This window comes from Spermophilus citellus, assembly GCF_964194105.1.
Source record: "Spermophilus citellus genome assembly, chromosome: 13".
In the NCBI taxonomy this organism is placed as follows: Eukaryota; Metazoa; Chordata; class Mammalia; order Rodentia; family Sciuridae; genus Spermophilus; species Spermophilus citellus.
The window spans coordinates 53,015,013-53,037,486 of record NC_138193.1 but is presented as its reverse complement, the minus strand read 5'-3'; the positions used below and the strand labels follow the sequence as shown (position 1 = coordinate 53,037,486).

The 22,474-nt window shown below is 39.7% G+C and overlaps 1 long non-coding RNA gene and 1 pseudogene across 2 annotated transcripts; one reads left to right on the top strand and one right to left on the bottom strand.

Moving 5' to 3' along the window:
- Positions 1-6,240: 6,240 nt before the first annotated feature.
- On the top strand, positions 6,241-9,718 carry LOC308632770 (annotated as a pseudogene). Its single transcript has 2 exons — positions 6,241-6,568; positions 8,055-9,718. The product of its transcript is annotated as an uncharacterized misc_RNA (transcript).
- Positions 9,719-14,980: 5,262 nt separating this feature from the next.
- LOC308632947 lies at positions 14,981-20,589 on the bottom strand. Its single transcript, XR_014018661.1, has 4 exons — positions 20,469-20,589; positions 19,786-19,831; positions 17,235-17,438; positions 14,981-15,679 (listed from the first exon to the last, which is right to left on the bottom strand). It is a non-coding gene; the product is annotated as an uncharacterized lncRNA (long non-coding RNA).
- Positions 20,590-22,474: the final 1,885 nt, after the last annotated feature.

Below are 22,474 nucleotides of genomic sequence, written 5' to 3'. Positions count from 1 at the left end.
TCTAAAACTGTGTTGCTAGAGAGATGGGGTCTAGTCTGCAGTTTAGGGACATAGAGTCCTGGACAACTCCTATGTACACTTTAATTGATTCATAATTGGAGTCGTGGTCTTTTCTTTCCATTGTACTCTTTTCTTTCCATTGCAGTCTTTTCTTTCCATTGTGGTTTAACAGGGCATGGTGGTACTACTGTGTAATTCCAGCAGCTTGGGAGGCTGAGGCAGGAGGATCCCGAGTTCAAAGTAAACATCAGAAACAGCAAGGTACTAAGCCACTCATGAGACCCTGCTCCTAAATAATATATAAAAGTAAGGTTGGGAATGTGGCTCAGTGGTGGAGTTCATCCCTAGTACCTTTCGCCACCAAAAAAAAGCTTACCATAAAGGAAAATGATTAAATCCATAGTTTTACTCCCCCAAACCAGCTGACCAGCTGAGTGTGTGTGTGTGTGTGTGTGTGTGTGTGTGTATTTGCCAACTCAGTCCTGACTTACTTTATAACACTCATAAGAGAAGTCAGTGAAAAAAAACACTCTCCACAAGTTCAAAAGCAAAGGAGTTTTTTAGGTGAAGTTGGGCTGAACAGAGACATACCTCTTCCTTGGGTGCACAGCATAACTCACCACAAGAATTTTTCCAAATGCCTTTCTTTACTTTTCTCCAAAAATCCATCAGGTTAAGTTAATTCACAAAACTTTACCATAAACAATCATCAATGGAAAAACATGCAATATGTCTAACAATGTTGGATTTCTTTAAACTATGACCCAAAACAGTGAGCTGAAAACCCAGAGCCGAAAAGAGCCATCTATACACTATGAACATATTAATGGGTGACAAAATCAGGTTATATGACATAAAACAAAATAAGAATTAAGATCTTTATCTTATAGAATTCATGACAGATGGGGCTGGGGATGTGGCTCAAGTGGTAACACACTCGCCTGGCATGCGTGCGGCCCGGGTTCGATCCTCAGCACCACATACAAAAACAAAGATGTTGTGTCTGCTGAAAACTAAAAAATAAATATTAAAAATTCTCTCTCTCTCTATCTCTATCTCTTTAAAAAAAAAGAATTCATGACAGATTCTGGACTTTCTACCTAGCTAATATAAAATAAGCAAATATATATATATATACAATTATGTATATAAATTCATATTCATATATATGTGTGTGTATATATATATATATATATATATATATATATATATATATATAGGGAGGGTGCACAAGCTAGGTTCAGTGGAACATGGCTGTAATCCCAGAAACTCAAATGCTGAGGATGGAGGATCTCAAGTTCAAGACCAACCTCAGCAACTTAGAAAGCCCCTGAGCAATATACGGAGACCCTTTCTCAAAAGAAAAACAAAAAGGGATGGGGATGTAATGCAATGGGAAAGTTTCCCTGGTTTAAATTCCCAGAAAATGCACCTCCCCTCAAAATTTAATTGCCCCTTTTATAAACACAGAATGAGACCTAAATGTGTTGAATTGTTTCTGAAAAAAATAAAATTTTTTTAAAAATCCATATTAACCATTCTTTATTTACCCTCTCTTTATGTTTTCCTAATGTTCTAACTATTCTCCTGGTCTTCCAAGCATGCAACACAAAGAATGTGAGAAGCCCAAGATTCTATAGTGGCTGTTTGCATGGGGGAGGAAGTCACAATAACAGCCACACTGGATCTACGTAAATAAGAAGAGAGAAAGGATCCTCAGTGCCTCTCACATATGAAAGAGGCTGATGGCAGGATGTCTACATGATCAAAGGGAGCTGTCTGCAGCAAATTATAAGTTAAAGCAGTACAACAAACTCCAGAAGAGGAAAATTTTACAGTCAGCTGGATCTTCCACTATTCTAGATTATGCTTCTATTATTCAGAGTTCATTTTTGTAAGAATCAGCTCACAGAAAAGAAGACCCCTGCTCCTGAATTCAAAAGAAAGTAATATTGATGAGTATATGAAGGCAGAATCAAGGATTGTCCATGAAACAATGTCTACAATGAAGAGGGGTGCGGGAAGGAGAGCAGAAGAGAGTTACCAGTCCCACCTGGCCTAGCTAAGCCCAAAGAAAGTAGGAGTCAAGGAGAAATCTTGGACCACATCATTCCCCAGAGAACGCACTCAAGGAACTTCACCCTAGGGCTGAGATTGTGGCTCGATGGTAGAACATCAGCCTAGCATCTGTGAGGCAATAGGCTCAACAGATTACATAAAAATAAACCAGTGAAAGAAAAGTATTCTGTCTTCTAAAACTAAAAAAATAAAACAACAAAAAAAACACAACTTTTTGACTAACCCCTTTCTTAATCCTTGAAAACTGCAGTAACTTCACAAATCAAATCAACTTCTATGGTTCCACAATAACTATACTTGCTCAAACTAGTTGTCTCTTTCTTCCATCTCCAGGGATATTAACAGTATCTGTTAATACAGAAATGTATACACTATTACCTCTTATACTGTGAAATATAATTTATAACATATTCATAATATTTTAATGAACATTTAGAAGGAACACTGAGATAATATCCCAAACACAAGAGCCTGGGGGAGGGATGAGCCTGGGGTGAGCCCATTATGTCCCTGTTGTAGAGTTTCACCTTTCCAGAACTGAGCCATTTAGTTTCTATTATAACTCTCCTGTCACTTTATCCACCCAATCAACTCTCTTGTCATTTTCTCTACCCAATCCCACCTTCTTGTTGGGAATTTGACCGCCATATTGGCTACCTTATACCACTAAACATCGAGTTTTGTGACATCATTCTCCAACCAAACCTAATGCCACCTGCTAGAATCTTAGGCTTGCCATGCAGTTGTAAACAAATTTGGAGCATGCAAGTGACCAGTGACCAGTAACCAGTCATCATAGTGGCTGGTGGCCAGTGAACAGTGACCTGTGAAATCCATACTGGGAAACAGCCTCAGCCACCTCAGCATGGACATGTTCTCAAGAAAAACAAGGTTGGTTGGGATGGAATGTGGAAGAGAACCAAAGATTTTAAATCAACAGACAGCACAGAGTGATCTGCAAAACATGAGGCTGGTTTAGAGAATGTTTAGAATAACCAACTTGCAAGGAAACTAAGACTTGAATTAGGGCATTACTGGGGTAAGCACTTTATCAGAAAAGTCACACTTGGCTGTTAGTTTTTCTATGACCTCTTTGAACACACATGATATTGACAGTTTGAAATGAAAAAAATTTTAAAAGTATGTTTTAGAAATGATTCTTTCTATAAATATATAAAGAAAGTGATTGTAGACAGGGCTGGGGCAACAGCATTCTCCATGTCCTATTTTACTTTGATTTTTGAACTACATGGATTTTGAAAAACTAATGTGCCCTAACCTGTATCAGAAGGACAAATTCCTTTGTGTGACAGGTAGTTTTGGAGCAGAACCTATTTTTCATCTTTCCAAGAGTTTTCTTTCTAAAATAGAATACATACAAAGAGTCATTCATGGTTTTTAAGCCTAAGAACCAAAAGAGAGACCTATGGAAGAATCAAAAGTCAATTCCACATCTCTAATTTCCATATTTATCTAATATTATGAAGTCTTTTTGGTTTTTCTGTATATCAAAGAATTATTTTAGGCTGGGGGAGTAGGTCCGTGGTGAGGGTCATGCTTAACATCCTAAAGTCCTGGTTCCACTTCCCAGCACCAGTAACCATCAAAAAAAAATCAATTTAAATTTATTATTATATTCTATTGGTGGTGGTTTTTTCAGACTTTAGGGATAACATTTTCTTGTTAAAAATAATTATAAAGTAGAATTTCAGGACAAATATAAATTACATGATCATTTTGAAGAATTTTCTTTGCCTATTTATAACTGAAATGTTTATCAGAAAACATTATATTAATTGAAATATCTACCTACTGGCATTCATATCTTTTACTTTTTAGGGGTAATAGAGGAAGATGAACAAGAACAATTGATAAAATTACTTTACACTTCTTGTTTTGTTCTCTATTTTGTAAAAAAAAATTCACTTTTTTCCTTCGTTCTTTCCTTCCGTTTCTTTCTTCCTTTGTTTCTTCTTCTTTCCAGTCCTGGGTAATGAATGCAGGGATTGAAACTAACCAGGAATGCTACCACAATCTATATCCCCATCACATTTTGTTGAGCTTCTGAGACAGGATTTTGCTAAATTACCCATGGTGGTTTTGAATTCCTGGGCTCCAACAATCCCATAGCTTCAGCCCTTGAATGCTGGGACTACAGGCCCACCCCACCATTCATAATGGAGTTTTGCTTCAGTTTTTGCTTTTGCATGTGGTGGGAAAGAAGTTGGTTTGGATTTTGCTTTTCTACAGTTCTAGGGAATGAACCTAGGGTCATTTTAACACTGAGCTACATCCCCTGCACCCCTTCCATTTTTATGGACACAATATCTTTATTCATTTTTGTGTGGTGCTGTGGATCAAACCCAGTGCCTCACATGTGTAAGACAAGTTCTCTACCATGGAGCTGCAGCCCCAGCCCTTTAAAATTTTGATAGTGTCTCACTAAATAGCCAAGACCGTCCTCAAACTTGCAATCCTCCTACCTCAGGCTCCTGAGTAGCTGAGGTTACAGGTGTGTGATACTGCAGCTGGTTTCATAATCCTTTTTATTGAAATATGCTTTTTATTGAAATACATTCTGGCTCCCTATGTGTTCACTTCTCTTAATTTTGCTGCTTATGTTGGCTGATAGGAGTTTCTCTGTCTATATGTACTTCATAGAAATTTATTGAAAACCACCTTCAATGGTGGGCAATGTTTTGGTTAACAGCATTCAGGAAAATAAACTAGAAACATTCACTTTCCTAATACTGTATGCATGATAATAGATCATTGTTTATTAGAAAATTTGCTATGCTTTGATGTTTGCTACATATCTAAAATTTCACTAGTACCTCTGTATTCTTTGTAGTTCTGTGCTGTTTTTCACTTTTTGCCTTTCTATCTTTCCATAACTTACTATGTATTCCCCCATGCGAACCTTCACTAATATATCACTTTGGTTCACAGATGAATTATCACTCCTACCATTATTGTAACCACTTTCCAGATTGGACACCTAAAACTCAGAAAGTTTAAATAATTTTTTCTTCCAGGAGGCATTTCTTGAGAAAGTTACTCTCAGGTATTCATTTTGATGTAGAATTAGAAGCCAGGCTCAAAGAGGGTAAAGAAAGACCCATTAAATGTACCATCTGGATAGTAAAACTGAACCCTAGAAAATGGTATGTGATTTGCACAAGCAAACTGAGACACTAAAAATAGTAGTGGTGATACCAGAACTGTTTTATCTGAACAGGGGAAAACAAAATTCTTTTCTCCTGACTTGTGCTCTTTGTCTAGAGCACAGAGTCCCAGCAAGGGAGAAATTTTCTATGACCTCTTACTGATATTGAACAAGTCAATCTTATTTCTCTGACCCTATTTTGTCACTTACAAACTGTTAGTGTTAAGTGTTCTCAAAGTTCTAAAATGCTTCAGTTCTAGGGTATATTCATAAGTCAATACTATTGCCCACTCAAAGGAAAGATAGGGGGGAGAGAAGGATGCTGTTAGTGAACAAATGAGTGAAGCAAACCACTTGGGTCCATGGTGCCCAATTGGACGGAAAAGAAAGTTGATCAGAAGAGTACCAAACTTCTCCAACACTTGCAGCCAACCTAAATGGTTTCATTTGGGGTATCTCAATGATTTCTAATATTGGAAGCATTCTGACTGCCACAACCTCAGGATGATATTCATCCTCAAATATCGTAAGAATCTTCCTGTCAATATTTTCACCTCCCTCTTGCTTCCTACAGAAAATTTCCAAAATTTTTCTTTACATGGAACTGCACATTCTCTGCAATTCTCTATTCCTGTGGCGACCAATGCAGCTTCCATTACAGGAAGTGTCTGCAACTTCTCCAGAGCCTCTGCTCCAGCTGCCACTTCAGTATGGTTACTGCCCTCAACCTGTGGCACCTCCTTCCAGCCACTCGTGGGCAGTGCCTACCTTTATAAACATTCTAACACAGACATGGAGTCTGGGGTTACTGGCCAGAACCAGATGCCCATGGCATCTGCCTCCTATCCAATATTTCTGAGTGGTATATCCCAAGAAGTGCTGAAAAGAGCTCATCTTCACTTGAGGATTTTAATCTGACTCTCACTGAACAGGACACACCAGGTTCTTCCACTTCTATCATAGTCCAATATGACAAAACTTCCAATACCAATGTCATGGTCTCTGTGTATACATCACTGTCTGCCAGGTTTGTCCAGGTGACACCATCGCAGATTCCAAGTCAGGGACATAGCCTTGCACCTCCCTACCAAGAAGGAAGCCAGGTCTACTACTATGATCAAAACTCTCTGGGGACTCTGCTCTCTGGAGAACATGGCCCCTGCCTGCAATCCTATGGCTCTGTGCCATATGCAGGAAATTGGGCCACTGCCCCTCAACCAGAAATGGTGACAGTGCTGAAGAAGGTTCAGCCCACAAATGTCTACCATGGGATCTACTACTCTCTGTCTGTTCAACCTATCATAGAAACAAATTTTCAAGGGAGTACAAACACCAGGACGGGGAAGAAATAAGTACAGCATTCGAAATGAGGGTCCAGTTTCCAGCTGGTCGCTGAGGGTCCAGAGATCCTTAGAATTATGTCCTGAGATTTTAACCACTATCTCCTTCTTCAGCACTCCCAATCTCAGTCTCTAGGAGAATGCAGGACACCATAATAGCCACCCACCATACATTTAGGAGACCTCCAGGAGTACATTGATGGAAGCTACTTTTCACTGCATTGGCAGATTGGTCCACCTACATCACCACATTATAATTTATTTCCCTTGTTTTTCTTTGGTCTCCTAGGAAAATACTTCAAAATGTACCATGGTACTAAGAGTTTAACTGTTCCTCAATTTACTGCAGGACTTAAACTTTGTATTCAGAGATTCTGTCCAAAACTCTGTCCTTTCACATATAGTTCATGAGCAACAGTTCCACCCTCTCCTAGTTCATGGTGTTAAGTGTTCTCACACTCTGCGGAGAGGGGCGAGATTTGAGAGGCCCCTATATGAGCAGGAGAGACTTCATGAAACAGTTTTTCTGTATTTCCCACAGAGTAGGCAAATGCTCTACCTTTGAGCCATGGTGCCATTATGATGTGCCAGCCCAAAAGTAAGACATCAAGTGATCATCTGTAACTAACAGGCACCTCCTAACAGAAGCCTGTCCATGGTCCTTAAAAACTGCTACTAGAAATGCCTTCACCACAGTTGGAAGGTTCCCTAATTAGAGTGTTTCTGCATAGAGGGAGCATCCAACTTACAATCTTTCTTCATTCCTTCCTTTGCAGTGATGGAAACTTTCCTAGGGATGGAGGCTTCCTTGGGATTGCAACCTCCCAGACATTTTGTCTGCTACAACCTCCAGAATACCCCAAATCCTACAGTAACATAAAAAGCCAAATACTTGAGAGGAACTCACAAACTAAACATGGGGACATTTCAATAATAACTCCAGTCCAGAGTTCTACTACTTTCTGGACATTGCCTCCAACTCAAAGCCAGGAACAAATTGTAAGAAACTAAATGAGATTAAAACCATGCTTTCAAAGCCTCTGGATGCCTACAAGTTTACCACGAAAAACCAGGATCCTCCACTATTCCCTTTAGACATTACTTAAATCCACCAGCTGCTGGCCTCCATTTGTCTTCTGGACCAAGGGGAGAAGCCACATTCTGAAAATATCCATCTGGGAAACAACAGCCTGAGTCTTGAGGACCAAGGCACACTTGAAAATGGGATTGAATCTAGCAGTGGTTTCGCAGATCTCACTGCCCTGGTAGAGGATATTCACCATCCTGAGCTTTTCAGTTCCTTGAAAGACTTTGACCAAACTGAAAGTCCCACAAAAACAAAATCCAATGACACCAGAGCCATCATGGTGAATCAGGGGCAAGAAAATTCAAGTGTCATAAAGGGTCCTAGTCCTCCAGTGAGGAACAACAAACATAAAGCCTAAGAGTGTCCTGATGGAACTCCTCAGGCCAAAAGGTAACCAGAAACCTAGAGTGTGCATTAGAAGAAGTTGTTCACAGGAATGCAGACAGTAGTAGGGCCCATGTGCACACAGCCAAGCACTCTAACAGCAAACCTAAGAAAGCTGCATCCAGCAGGAATGGCAAGGCTAAGGACCATGGGCAGGAGAAGACCAAAAAGACCAGAGAAAACAACTCCAGGAAAGCTCAGGAGAATAAGCAGCCAGTCAAATAAGTCAAAGCAGAAGAGAAGCCAACCGTGCCCAAGATGAAGCAGAAGAGAAACCAACCTGAGCTTTGCCAAGAGACCTTTAAAAAGCCTGAGGAGGGGCCGAGTTGTACCTCAGTGGTAGAAGGCTTGCTTAGCATATGTGAGGCACTTGGTTCTGTCCTCAGCACCACATACAAATAAAATGAAGACATTGTGTCCATCTACAACTAAAAAAATGTTTTAAAAACATTAGGAAAAATGAGTTACTTGGGGGATTATGCTCAATGGGAGCAGATGAGCCTGATTCCTACCTTAGGAGCTCTACATCCACAAGAATAGCACTTACCCAATAACAGCATCCACCTGCTGGACTCATTCACTGTTATATCCCTAACACCTAGAACCAGCTGTTCAATCAGTATTTATCAAAATGTTGAATTGACTGGATTTTGTCCTGTATTGGCTCCTGCCAGGACCTGACCAATACTCTATGCCCTCTGTTTGACCAGTATCTGCAATGCCTCCATTTCTTTAGGCATAATCTACCACACTCATATCCTGAAGGGAAAGAGTCAACAGAGAAGTAGATGGGGTACTGTTTACCTTAGGTGTGATCTACTATGTGCTGTGTAAAACTGTCTTCCCAGATACTTCTGCAAGGGATCCATGAGTTAAATAGTGAAGCCTTGCATTGGCATACATGTTAGTGTTTATTGGGGATGGGAGGGTGACCTACAATGTGCTTTCAGTCATCTTAAAGCCAATGACCACACAGTCACTTTAGGAAACCCCAAGAGATATATACACAATTATGTTTGGCAGGAAAAAGGCACTGGAGCTGGTACACCTGAGCTGGATCTTTAAGTTATACTTTCACAAATAGGTTACCATAGAACAACCTTCCAGGGAGCTACCAAATAAATTTTTCAGAAAGTGTCCTCAGAGATAAGCTTTAAAACCAAAGAATAAACTTTCAAGGTGGTGACATACAAAATCTCCTATGACATAATGGGTAGCAGGCCTGCTGCACCTTACTGGAAAAAAAGGTGAGTACAAATTCAATCACATGCATACCTACAAGTAGAACATGGCACTCTATTTGCACTTGGGTATATAAACACCTTTTCCTGGTTTCAGGGGCTGGAACTTCATCATGCAGGTGTCTTTGTGAACCCATTGCTTTTGCACTATTGAAGCACGTCAGTGATCCCCACCCAGAAGACTCCTGCCATAATTAAGCTTCTCTTTGTCAGATCAGCAGGATGTCTGCAGAGGATACTGAGGTTGGTACTTTCCTCTTTTTTTTAAAATGCCAGGTTTGCACACAAAAGGTGTGACAGAGTAGTCTGAAAGCTTCTTATTTAAAAAAAAAAGATTTTTATGTTTTCTTGGTAAAAACTGTGAAACCTGTGACTGTCTAGAAGATAGAATGAAACTCCATTGGTATATGAACCTCCTACCGACCCCACTGGACTCCAATGGGTAGAAAATTAAGGGAATTTCTATCATCTGTGTTCAGAGGAAGAATTCTTAGGCATGAGCCACTTCTGAACCCTGCAATTAATAAATCTGCTTCCTGAAAATTGCTTAGGTGTCCGGCCTCTTCTGTCTTAATTCAACATAACACTTTCAACACATCTTATAAGTATTATTATAGTCTTACATTCTCTTCTAAGTAATAAGTCACTCCATCAATAATACCTCAGGCTACAAATTTGGGGTAGAAAATTACACAAGCTGAAAACAAATGCAATGTCCTGGGTTTCAATCCCTGATTCGTATAGGAAGTCGGCTGTTTTACTTGAATCAGCAAATCCTCTTTGAATATGAGGTTTATGTGAGTGTAACAGAGGGGAGATCTCTTGGGAAACACCTACCCAAAAGCAAAATGATTTTAAAAAACAGAGTCAGCAGGATCACTGGTTTCTTTTAACTACTGGGGTTCACTTTCTTCCAGATCTATTTTCCTTTAAAAGCTAGGCATTGTAGAGCTTCCTCCACTGGTCAGATTTTGCAGGAGTTGATTCTAGCCCCACTCACCAGCTTCTCACCCCTGGTCATAAATCCTTGGGAGCATAATTGACAGATTGGTAAAATGACAGATTGGTGTTAGTGGGCGTGCCACCAGGCATCATCCTGGAAGAAAGGAGATAAAGGGTCTTAGATGTAGTGTGCAGGAATTTTGAACATGGGACTCTGAAAGGAGCAGCTGCTGTGTGTCCTCTACACCACCCACTGTGCATGAGGCCATTTAAGGCTCTGGTCTCCTTGGGTTGTCACCTGACCAGCAAGGTCCAGCTCTATCCTGGCTACTTCATATGAAAGACCTACAACCTTAGGTGATTTTTCCCAGGAATGACAGTTTGGGCTTGAGTGCCTTCAAGAAGGGCACTCCAAGCACTTGTAGATGCATCCCTCTCTACTGTAAACGCCCCCTCTGCTCATTCCTGTCGCTTCCTTTCACTGCCTCCACAATACATTTTATCAATGAGGCAACTTGGGGACATTTTAGATTCGCAAGAGGCTTTGTGGGAGATGCAGTGCCTCTGCATCTCTAGCAGTTCCCCAGCTTTTCATGACCATGAGGGGGGTTTAGAGGGAAAGTTCTATGAAGGAAATGTGACTTGAATATTGAGGAAACCACGTCAGAGAACTGGCATAGAGATGACAAACTCTAGGAAAGGGATGGAGTAGAAAACACAGAAACAGTGGCTAGATAAATGAAGAAAAAGGTGCGGATTCCCAGGGGCACTGTAATCCCGACTAAAGAAAAAAAATATGTGGAGGAGGAGATAAGATGGAATTATGGAAAAGATAAGAAAGAGACAGTTGACTTTGGGCTCTGAATTATAAGATGAATTATATAGCTGGTACAACCTAGAGAGTGCTGGCTAGGGAATACTACATTTTAATGCATGTCAAATACCCACTTTTCTTTTGAAGATTATGGAAACTAATGAAACTCTCAAGAAAATCTGGAGTCTAACAGTCTAACTGGAAAGATTGTAAAATTACTGGAGTTTAGGACACATGGAAAGAAAACTTCCAGACTGGGAACCATGCCTCTTCCCCACATTCAAAACTACTTTGTGCCCCTGTTATTAAATGAGTGCTTAGTTTTTGAATATAAATAAATTGTTATTTTAAGATCTAAATTCCAAGCTGATATGGTGGTACCTTCCTGAAATCCCAGCCACCCACCCCCCAACCCACACCTGGCAAAAGCATTTGATGACTGGGATATGTGGTCATATCAATCAGTGGCATAAGAAATATGAATGGGTTTCACTTATAACTAGAACTAAAGATAATGTTTCTCAAACTGGTTTAAAAAAATAAAGTAAAATTCAGCTGGGCCTGGTGCCTGTCATCTCAAAGTCCCAGGAGACTCAGAAGAATCACAAGTTTAAGGCCGACCTCAACAACTGAGCAAGGCCCTGAGAAACTTAGAGAGATTCTATCTCAAAAATAAAACATAAAATGGGCTTGAAATGTAGCTCGGTAGGAAAACATACCTGGGTTCAATCCTTACTGAATAAAAAATTAAATAACCTTGCCATGAAAATGAGGCACAATGTTTTAGACTGAAAGAAATAGTGGTTTAGTGAGCAGTAATAATTATGAACATTCATTCCCAGACAAGTTTCCCTAACCAAGTTTGGACACAAATATGAAAAAGTATAGCACAGAAAATGTCAGTTACTCAGATTAAATTAAAATAACCACACATAAAGTCACTTAACAATCCTCCTGTAAGTTAACAGAATGTGCTCTTACAGGTACTGGGATAAATGCAAATAGGTAGCCGAGAGGAAAAACGATGGAAGAAATACAAGGTACTGTACCTACTTTTATGATGCTCTAGGCAGAGCAACTTAATGATAGCGAATGACTACTTGAGGGTAGAACTGAACCCCTCTTGGCCTGTTCTCGTTATATTCATTGTACTAATCTAATTGTGCTACAAGGAGTGTAGGTTTTTGAATATGCCAATACTCTCATCATGATTTGAGCTTCCTTGATGCGGTCCACCTTCTTGTAGGAAACAGAATTTATTTGATAAGAACCACAACATATTTTTTTCTTTAAATATTTTCAAGTAGAATTTGGTGAGGTAAACACACTTTGTACTAGAATGGGCTGGGATGATGTTGGTCTTCTTTCTAATGCCATCTGTTTTCTCTTTTGTGTCTCAGAAATTCTTGGTCCTGACATCTGACCATGGAGGCTCCTTCCACATGAAGGCCAGGGGAGGGCTCTGTCCCATTTGGGGAGTACCCTGGAGGTGAATGAAAACATTTCACCCCGTTGATACTTCCCCACCTCACCTGGATCATCCACACACCCTGCAGAATACACCACAAATGCGAAGCAAACTAAGCCACCAGTGGTGGACAGGTCCATGAACCCTTGAGCACTAAGCAACTCTAAAAGTAATGAGTCCATTTGCTGTTATCCTCTTCCATTTTTTTGCTGCCAGGGTCATTCTGGGGATTCATCCCAGGAGTGCCTCTGTGATCCCACTTACCAGGCTTTGATAACAGAACCCCCTTGGATAAGGACTGCCATACTCTGTTCTGTTACACTGGCTATCTTGTAAAAGAGGCCTTTGTTGAAACTACAACTGAGGAAAAAAAAAAGGCTGCTGAATTGTGCTTGCCCTGAATGCATTCTTGATTCTTAAGCAATTTAGTCAAGAAAAACATTATGTATAGTGGGTGATAATTCAGTTCAACCATAAAAACTATTGGCCATCTTTCCTCCTGTCATTGATGACTGCAATCAAGAAAATAATGGGGAAATATGGTGAGTATATCTTGATTATTAGAGAAATTTGTGGAAGACAGGAACTGACTTTCAAGTAGTCATTTAAAGAAGTCAATTTGCTGAAAATCCATTTACAAGTACAATGGAAGAAGGGAAGGAGGGCTGGGCTCTCAGGCCTGACCTTTTGACATCCACCCCATTTCCTGGACAAGCTTTGCTCCCATTAGTTGTTCCCTTGTACACATTCTAATTTCAGGCAAATTGAACTCTCATGTTCTCAGGGCATTATCTTGCCCAAAGAGGTATGTTATCATTTGCCTTCTAACTACTCTTTCTGCCTTCCCTGCTTTTCTAGAAGGATTTCCAGTTCCTCTCTTCAAGTAGATCGATTCTGTTCTCTGTAAAACTCTCAGAGCTCTTTTCATCTGGAACACAACTTAGATCATTTACCCAATCATGGAGTTATCTGTCAATAACTATTTTCACTTCCCACAAGGTAGGACCTGAGTCTTGAGTCTCCTTCACATTTGTGTTCCCTGTGTAGGCTGAGCACAGTATCTACTTGTATACATTGAATAAGTGGATTTATTGAATTGAAAGGAAAAGATTCGGCCAAACTTTAATTCATCATGGCTAGATGGCATCATCAGACTGCCGAATGACTGTGCACCTCCTAATCAAACATTGTCATTGTCCAACAGTTCAGACGTTGCTGTTGAATGCGCAGAAATTTAATATACTTTCTAACTTTTTTTCTTAATATGAAAATATGGCTGTGAAACTTGCTCCCTAACCTTAGCTTGCTGGCTTTCTCATGGGGTTTCTCCATTGGACTCACAAACTGAATCCATTCTTGGTATCCTGAAGTACTTTATGACCCACTTGTTCATGCCTTTTTAGAGGGACCAGACTGGTTTTTTTTGAGAGGGGCAGGGTTTGGCACCTAAACTTTCTTCTAAAGACTCAATTTAGAAGTAAATAACTACTGAAGTCATTTTCCATTATCAAGACTACCTTATTGAGGACTCTTAGAAATTCATATCATGATATTCTTATGAGTTCAAAGAGAAAAGAAAAATAAAATGTTCAGTTGAATGGGAAGGTTAGTTTTTCATCCTTCTTCTTAGATTCTGACAGAGAATCCCTAAATTTCTTAGAAATGCTCTGGAAAGTAGTAGTTTACACTTGTCTTACCTTGACCAACTAAAGCCTACCCTTTTCTTAAAGCATCAAGAGTATTGAACTCAAAAGTCCAAAGGTTCCGATAAATCAGATGTGGGTAAGACTCAAGACACAATTCATCCTTCACCAGCTGTGAGCCTGTGAAATGAATAAGTTACATGCTTCCAAAATACAATGGTGGAACAGGTATACGACGGTCTGTCCCCCATTCCAAAAGGGAGGAACAAATGAAGAATGGAGTGACCGGAGCAGGCATGGTAGCGCATGCCTGTGATCCCACTACTGGAAAGGCTGAGGTGGGAGGATTCCCAAGTTCAAGGCCAGACAAAAAAGGGAAAACATTAAGTCGTAAAGTTGGAGAACAATCTCTTTTGGTTCCATGTCCTGCACAGGTGCACACTAAGACAAGGGTTGGATCCCCCAAGGCCTCAGACAGCCCATTGCTATATTTTTGAGGGGCTCACTTTACCCAGCAGCTCTCAGAAGTTAGGAGTTTCCCTCATCTTGTCCAGACTGGAATTGTTGGCTGATGGCTCTTTGGTTCTAGGGTCTTGAGGGGTGCCCTACTCCTACAATGCCAAGTCATTGCCCCAAAGGGAAGTCTCTTTGGTGGCTCTGATCCTGTGTCATGCCTCCATCTATGCTCTTAGGTTTTCTGCAACATACTGTGAAATCTAGGTAGAGACCACATGGCTCATATAATTACAGAAGATGAGAAATCTCACAGAAGCCTTTTTCCAAGATGGAGACCCTGGAATGCTGCTCGTGTGGCTCAGTCGACATCCAAAACCCTCAGAACCAAGGAAGCTAATGGCATAATTCTCAGTCCAAGTCCAAAGACCTGAGAATCCAGGAGTCACTTGGTGCCAGTCTTGGAATCCATCCTCTAAAATGAACAGATTTTATTTCCCAGGGGCAGAAAAAGATGAGTGACTTACCTCTGTCTTTCTTGTATTTCTATGTGGACCCGAAGCTGACTGCATTGTGTCCACCCATATTGACGGTAGATATTCCCCACTCATTCTGTACAACCACATGTCAATTTCCTTCAGAACACCCCTGAAATTCTCACCCAGAAGTAATTCCTAACCATGTTCCTATTCCTAAATGCAGTAAAGCTGATACCTAAAATTAACAATCACATCTCCTAATGAGCTCTGGCTACAGGCTGCAGAAGACACTTTACAACACGTTTTTGATGCCATTAGAGTGAGATGCCCAATGCCCAACTCAATGTCTGAAGTTGCAGGCATTCCAGTGACTTAGCATTGCTCTCCCAGTGTTAGCAGCTGTGAGGTCTGCTTGGAATGATTCAGCCTCATGGTCTCAGACTCTCCCCTCTCCAGTCCAGTTCCTACAATCCATGGATTGTGCCATGTGCAGGTGCCCAGGAAGCTGTGTCCACAGTTTCTCCAGTCAGCCAGTGCCAACACTGCTTGGGGAGTAGAAACACGTGGAATTCTCTGTGGAAAACTGGTAAATAAATAAATAAAAAACAATAAACAAACACACTCACTCTTTCCTGGACTGAGACTGTTTCTTTTTCCTTGACCTCCCAGGACTCTCAGAGAAAATAATCAGGATCAGTTTTTCTTTGTACCAAATCCTTCACAGAAAGAACCAAGGACTATATAGTGTAGTTACTCTGGATCTGTTGAATCTGTATTTAGTTACTTTCAGAGTCCCTTGACTTGAACTGATTAATATTAGAGTTAGAAAATACCAAACTCTAAATTTAGTAGAAGGATCTAGCCACTACCTATACCATCAAGTTCTGAGAACCTACTTTGGTAAGCCCTAGGAATATAAAATATATGTAAGGAACAGAGTATATGTCCACAAAAAGTGTCCAATCACTGTGGAGAGATGGAAGACACACAAAAAAAGATAAATAGCATTCTGATACGATGTACCATACAAGCACTAGGAATTTTGAGGAAGCACAGATAAAAGAATGGAGGCACTTAAAAGAATACATTACTAAGTGCTAATAAATCCATGAAGGAAAAGCAACAGATTTAACCTGAATCTTAATGAGAAGGACTTAACAGTGGAGGGAAACTGCTTTAGGCATGAGCAAAGGAAGAGAATGGTGCTCCACCTGTTGCACTGCAACAGGGCTGTGGCAGTTACCCATGCTGTGCATCACAGGGGCCTTGTGGTTGGTCTCAGCATCTCTGCTTCACAGACCCCCCCCCCCCCCCAGAAATGCACAGTAGCAGGCACAGTTGTGAGGGATTCAGGGAACACAAAAGAGACCATGCTGTGGTGGGAAGGGCATTTACTTGTGCAGATGTTTGACTTTCCACTGCCTGGAGTTGAATGAGTGCCCCAGAATTGTGACAAGCTGTTTTCTCCTTTGGCAGACAAGGAATAAATTTAACCATTACCCGCATTGTCATAACCAAGCAAAGTGCTGGGTCTGATTACTGCAACATGGAGAACAAAGAACTTTTCCTCATATAGAATCAGCAGAGTCTCACCACACTGGGCTGGATTCATGGAAGCAAATCTGGGCTCTCTACGGGTTCCTCACTTCTTCTATCTTTGTGTTATAAACACTGCTTGTTTCTTTCTTTGAATGGATTATATCTACTCAATTTATTCTTTTTCTCTCCTTTGGATACAGTTCTTCTATATCTGACTGCTTCTACTAAGAAATCGGCAACCTTTTCCAGAACCTCTAAAACTGCTGTTAGGTCCAGCTAATGTCCATCCTTAAAAAAAAAAAAAAAAAAATGGAATTCTCAGTTTTACCAGGGCTACATTCTGGTAGCTATGCTGAAGAACGTGGAAAAAAAGAGATGAGTCTTTCTGATTGTCTCAGTCACAGTAGATTCCTCCCATTAGAACAGCTTCAGGGGCTAGGGATGTGGGTCAGTGTGAACAACTCTGTGCTACTTCACTATAGCAACTGTGTCAGAGATGAGTTGATCTTACTGGGGCTCTATCTTTGGTTAAGATACATTACAAGAAGAATGTATTTGGTATAAAATTAAAAATTATGAACACGGAGATAAGACTTTACCAACTTCCTGGACACTATGATCAGGGCACACTGCTTCCTATAGGAAGGGTTTTGTTCCTGTTTAAGATCCTTCCTCTCTGGGATGGCCTCTTTTGTTGGTCACAATTCCTTCAGCTCCTGAGCTGGATTCCTTTTAGTAGTTTCTCAGACATGAAGCTTCTTCTTTACATCAACATTTCTTTCAAGTGCAGTGTTCTTCACAGTCTGAAAGAGCCATTGCAAAATTGGCTGTTGTGGCTTTCTGTGGTCATTCGCATGAAACCAATGATGAGCAGTCCTCTAGAGACAACCTGGTAGATTCATGAACTCTATGTCTAAACTGATTCACTATGTAGGATGGCTGTCCACTACTGCAATGTCATTGGAGAGTAGCAGTACTTTCTTGTTGCTCTTCATTTGGGATTTCTATGAGAAGGTATGTGAACACATATGTAAATTATGACCGCCCTTTAGTGGTACTATTTCCTCCTGGGATCTTCGACTCTGCACTCCTCAGCATGGATACCAGTATACTGAACCAGCTCTGATAAATTATGCACAGATATCGTGAAAGTTTGCTGCAAAGAAAACTGAGTTGGTTCAAATGGCAAAATCAGACTCCTTTTTTAGCAGCAAGATCTATCTATGAACAATTTTATCATTACTTGACAACCATGGTTGGCTGCCTGTGCACATACAAACCCTTTGAGAAAGGAACATATATTGACCTCGAAATCCTAGAAAAACCTCTAGTAGTACAGTACTACGATAGTTTAAATTTAGTCTATTGCCCTTCTCTATTAAGCTTTGCTGCTTCCTTTTCTGGTGCAGGAAAGTACAGAAGAAAGGACAATAAACATGAGCTGTCTTCAGGAAAAGAAATGGAACTGGTATTGGGAGCACTTATTCTCAGAGGGGTTCCTTGGCTTCAAAGTCTTTATAGGAAGTAAGGTCCATCATTCTTCTATCCCATGATCACAGCTGTCCCCTTATCAAAGAACACAACCACATGATAAAAGTTAAATGAATGTTGACATACAAACTGAACATGCCAGATTAAAATCCTTCCTGAATTCTAGAGAGGCCCAGTGGCTCAACTTGTGCTTCCCTATTCATTTCGCTAACAGACTGCCATCTTCAAGGAATACTCAGAATGGCCTTCTGTCCATGGCTCAGGAGGGCCTTGGTGTGGCTAACTATATTTCATGATTTAGATTTTCAGCTCACTAGTAAAAACTGACCTCCTCACCATGCTCTGCCTTCCACCAAATTATACATGAAGAGAGACATCTGCTTTGTGGTGGGATTTTCCACATTTTTGTAAACTAGGAGCTGCATAGTAGTAGACAATCCACAAACATAATCATGCAGAATCCTTTGATGCCTCTGTGAAACCAATGTAGATATTACCCCGTTTTCTTAAACAGGAGCAACAGTACCAAATTCATAGGATACACCACATACGACTCTAAGAGTACTGAGTAGCTGATGGCCTCCTGGTAGGAATTTGTTGAGGAAAGAAGATGCTTCTGTTTATACAGATAGGCTTTCATGAAACTATTGTATGCGAGTGTATATGAATATGTATATATCTGCTTTTTAAATGTTCAGGCCTAAATACACTAACTGCAACTTTCCATTCAAAAGTAATACTGAGGCACTTTATGAATTTCATATGAAGTAAACTGTCTTGTTGAAAATATAAATTTTGAGGGGCTGGGGTTGTACCTCGTGACAGAGAGCTTGCCTAGCATATGGGGAGGAACTAGGTTTGATTTGCAGCAGTGTAAATGAATAAAAATAAGTAAACAAATAAAGCCCACCATCAACTGAAATAGTATTTAAAAAAATAAATTTTTTCTTTACTACTACTGAATAACTCTCCCAGTCTTAAAAAAAAGAATTCGTATCATTTGAGGAATGAACATGAATTTATTTATCATTGTCTTTATGGGCACATCCTTAACTTTCTTTAATTTCCTATTCATTCAAACAAAAACTATGTTATTGGATAAAAGAAATCCCATTCATCCATTCATAAACTGAATTAATATGTATTGCACTCCTTACCATGTGCCAGGTATTCTTCCATGTGCTGGTTATACAGTTGTATCTCATATAATATACCTGCTTTTACAGAGTTTACATCCCAGAGAAGAAGACTGACCATAACATTAGAAGCAATATATACCATCAGGTGCTAAGAAGAAAAAGCAGGGATTGGGGACAGAATGTGGAGGTGGTTGCTATTATACATAAGGTGGTTAGGGAAGGTCTGTCTATAGAGGCAATATAGGCAGAGAATCTCATAAGCATATAAGCCATGCCACTAGGAAAGAACATTCTGCAGAGAGGTTAAGGCAGTGAAAAGGCCCTGAATGTTAACTTATGTGGCATGTTACGGAATAGCAGAGGCTGGTGAGGATGCAGCATACTGATTAAGAAAAAAGAGTCATAAGAACTCGGAAAGAAAGGCAGAGACTATTTTATAAAAGGTCCATTTAGCCTGGTACAGATATGTAAATGAGGCCACCAGTGAGGTTGAGAAGAAGAGTGGGACAATTTGTCTTACCTGTATGAAATACGAAGCTATAATGGGAAGGCAGGAATGAAGAGGACTGAGGGAAAAGCAGAGAGACCCATTAGGTTATTACTATATTCCAGGCAAGAGTCTTAGGCTAGTCTCACAGATGACGGACAAGTGGTTACATTTTGGATTCAGTCTGTTTTGAAGATAGAGAAATTAGGATTTTTTTTTTAATATTTATTTTTTAGTGTTCGGCGGACACAACATCTTTGTTTGTACGTGGTGCTGAGGTTCGAACCCGGGCCGCACGCATGCCAGGCGAGTGCGCTACCGCTTGAGCCACATCCCCAGCCCTAAATTAGGATTTTTTGATGGCTTGTATATTAGGAGGAAGAAAAGAGAAGAGTAACACATGACTCCTACATTTTTTTTTCCTGAACAACTAGGTGAATTCTGAGATAGAGATGTGGCAAACTGGAGGAAGATTTGGAGAAGCATGGACTCGAGTTCTATTTTGTTCATGTTGGGTTCAAGAGGTTGAATAGAAAATTAAACCTCACAGTGTAATTTAGGGCTTGAAAATTAATCTGGGAGTCATTAGAGAATAACCATGGCATTAGATAAAAATCACTTAATGCAGCTGAAAAAGAGAAAATGGCAAAGGTCTGACCCCTGGGGAATTCCAACATTAAGAAGTAAAGAATACAAATAAAAAACAAAAAACTTACCACTGAACTAGATGAAACAATCAGGAGATTGGTATGCTGTAGCAAGGTAACCAAAGGGTTTCACACAGGCGGAAATACTTCTACATGTTCTCATGTGTATCTAGAAGCTCAAAGAGTTGATCTCCTAAGAGAGAGACAAACATTGATTAGCAGAGGCTGGAAAGAGTTGGGGAGTGCAGTTTGGAGACAGGATGGTTTATAGGTGTAAGAGTGCTCTTGGGGGAAAAAAAAGTAATGTTTTATAGGGTAGGGAAACTGAGTTTGACAACAATGAACTGCATACTTTAAAATGACTCCTTATAAAGTTTTTGAATGTTCTCTAACACAGATATATACTTAAGATGTATATATAGGCCACTTACCCTATTGTTATACATAGTGTGTAAACATATATATTGAAATATCACCCTGTATACCATGAATATCTTCAATTATGTATCAATTAAAATATTTCAAATCAAATAAAAATTCAATTCCTCAAAATAAAGATGAAAAAAAACCAAACCAGAACTATGTACTCATCATGTTGTATAAGAAATCTTTTTTAAAATTAATTAATTTTATTTTTTGAACGTTTTTTAAATTTATATATGGCAGCAGAATGCATTACAATTCTTATTACACACAGAGAACAATTTTTCCTATCTCTGGTTGAATACAAACTATATTCACACCAATTCATGTCTTCATACAAGAACTTTAGGATAATGATGTCCATCCATCACACTCATATTTCTAATCCCATGCCTCCTCCATTCCCCTCCCAACCCTCTGCCCTATCTAGAGTTCTTCTATTTCTCTCATGCTCCCCATCTCTACACCACTATGAATCAGCCTTCTTATAACAGAGAAAACATTTGGCATTTGGTTTTTTAGGTTTGGCTAACTTCACTTAGCATTATCTTCTCTAATCCATCCATTTACCTGCAAATGCCATGATTTTATTCTTTTTTATTGCTGAATAACATTGTATTGTGTATAAATGCCACAGTTTTTTATCCACTCATCTACTGAAGGGCATCTAGTTTGGTTCCACATTTTAGCTATTGTGAATTATGCTGCTATAAACATTGATCTGGCTGAGTCCCTGGAGTATGCTGTTTTTAAGTCCTTTGGGTATAGATCAAAAAGAAATAAGAGAGCCAAAATAGGCAAAGAAATCCTTAGCAAGAAGACTGAAGCAGGTAGCATCACTTTACTAGACCTTAAACTATACTACAGAGCAATAGTAACAAACATGGCAAGGTATTGGCACCAAAACAGACTTGTAGACCAGAGATACACAATAGAGGACACAGAGACAAACCCATATGAGACAAAGGCGCCAAAAACATATACTGGAGAAAAGATAGCCTCTTCAACAAATGGTGCTAGAAAAACTGGAAATCCATATGCAATAAAATGAAATTAAGTCCCTATCTCTCTCATCATGCACACCATGCACAAAACTCCACTCAAAGTGGATCAAGGACCTAGAAATGAAATCAAAGTCCCTGTGCCTAATAGAAAGTAAGACCAAATCTTTATCATGTAGGAATAGGCCCTGACCTCCTTTACCCAGACTCCTATAGCACAAGAAATGAAAATCAAGAGTCAATAAATGAGATGGATGAAAACTGAAAAGCTTTTCTCAGCAAAAGAAACAACCAATGACGTGAAGAGAAAACCTTCAGAATGGGAGCAAATTTTTATCACACGTAAATCAGAGCACGGATCTCTAGGATATCTAAAGAACTCAAAAAACTTAACACCACAAAAACAAATCCAAGACTCCTAAAGCACAAGAAGTGAAATCAAGAATCAATAAATGGGATGGATTCAAACTGAAAAGTTTCTTTTCAGCAAAAGAAACAATCAGTGAGGTGAAAAGAGAGCCTACAGAATGGGAGCAGATTTTTATCACATGCAAATCAGAGCATTAATCTCTAGGATATCTAAAGAACTCAAAAGCTTAACACCAAAAAAAAAAAAAAAAAAATCCAAGACTCCTAAAGTGTGTTCAGATT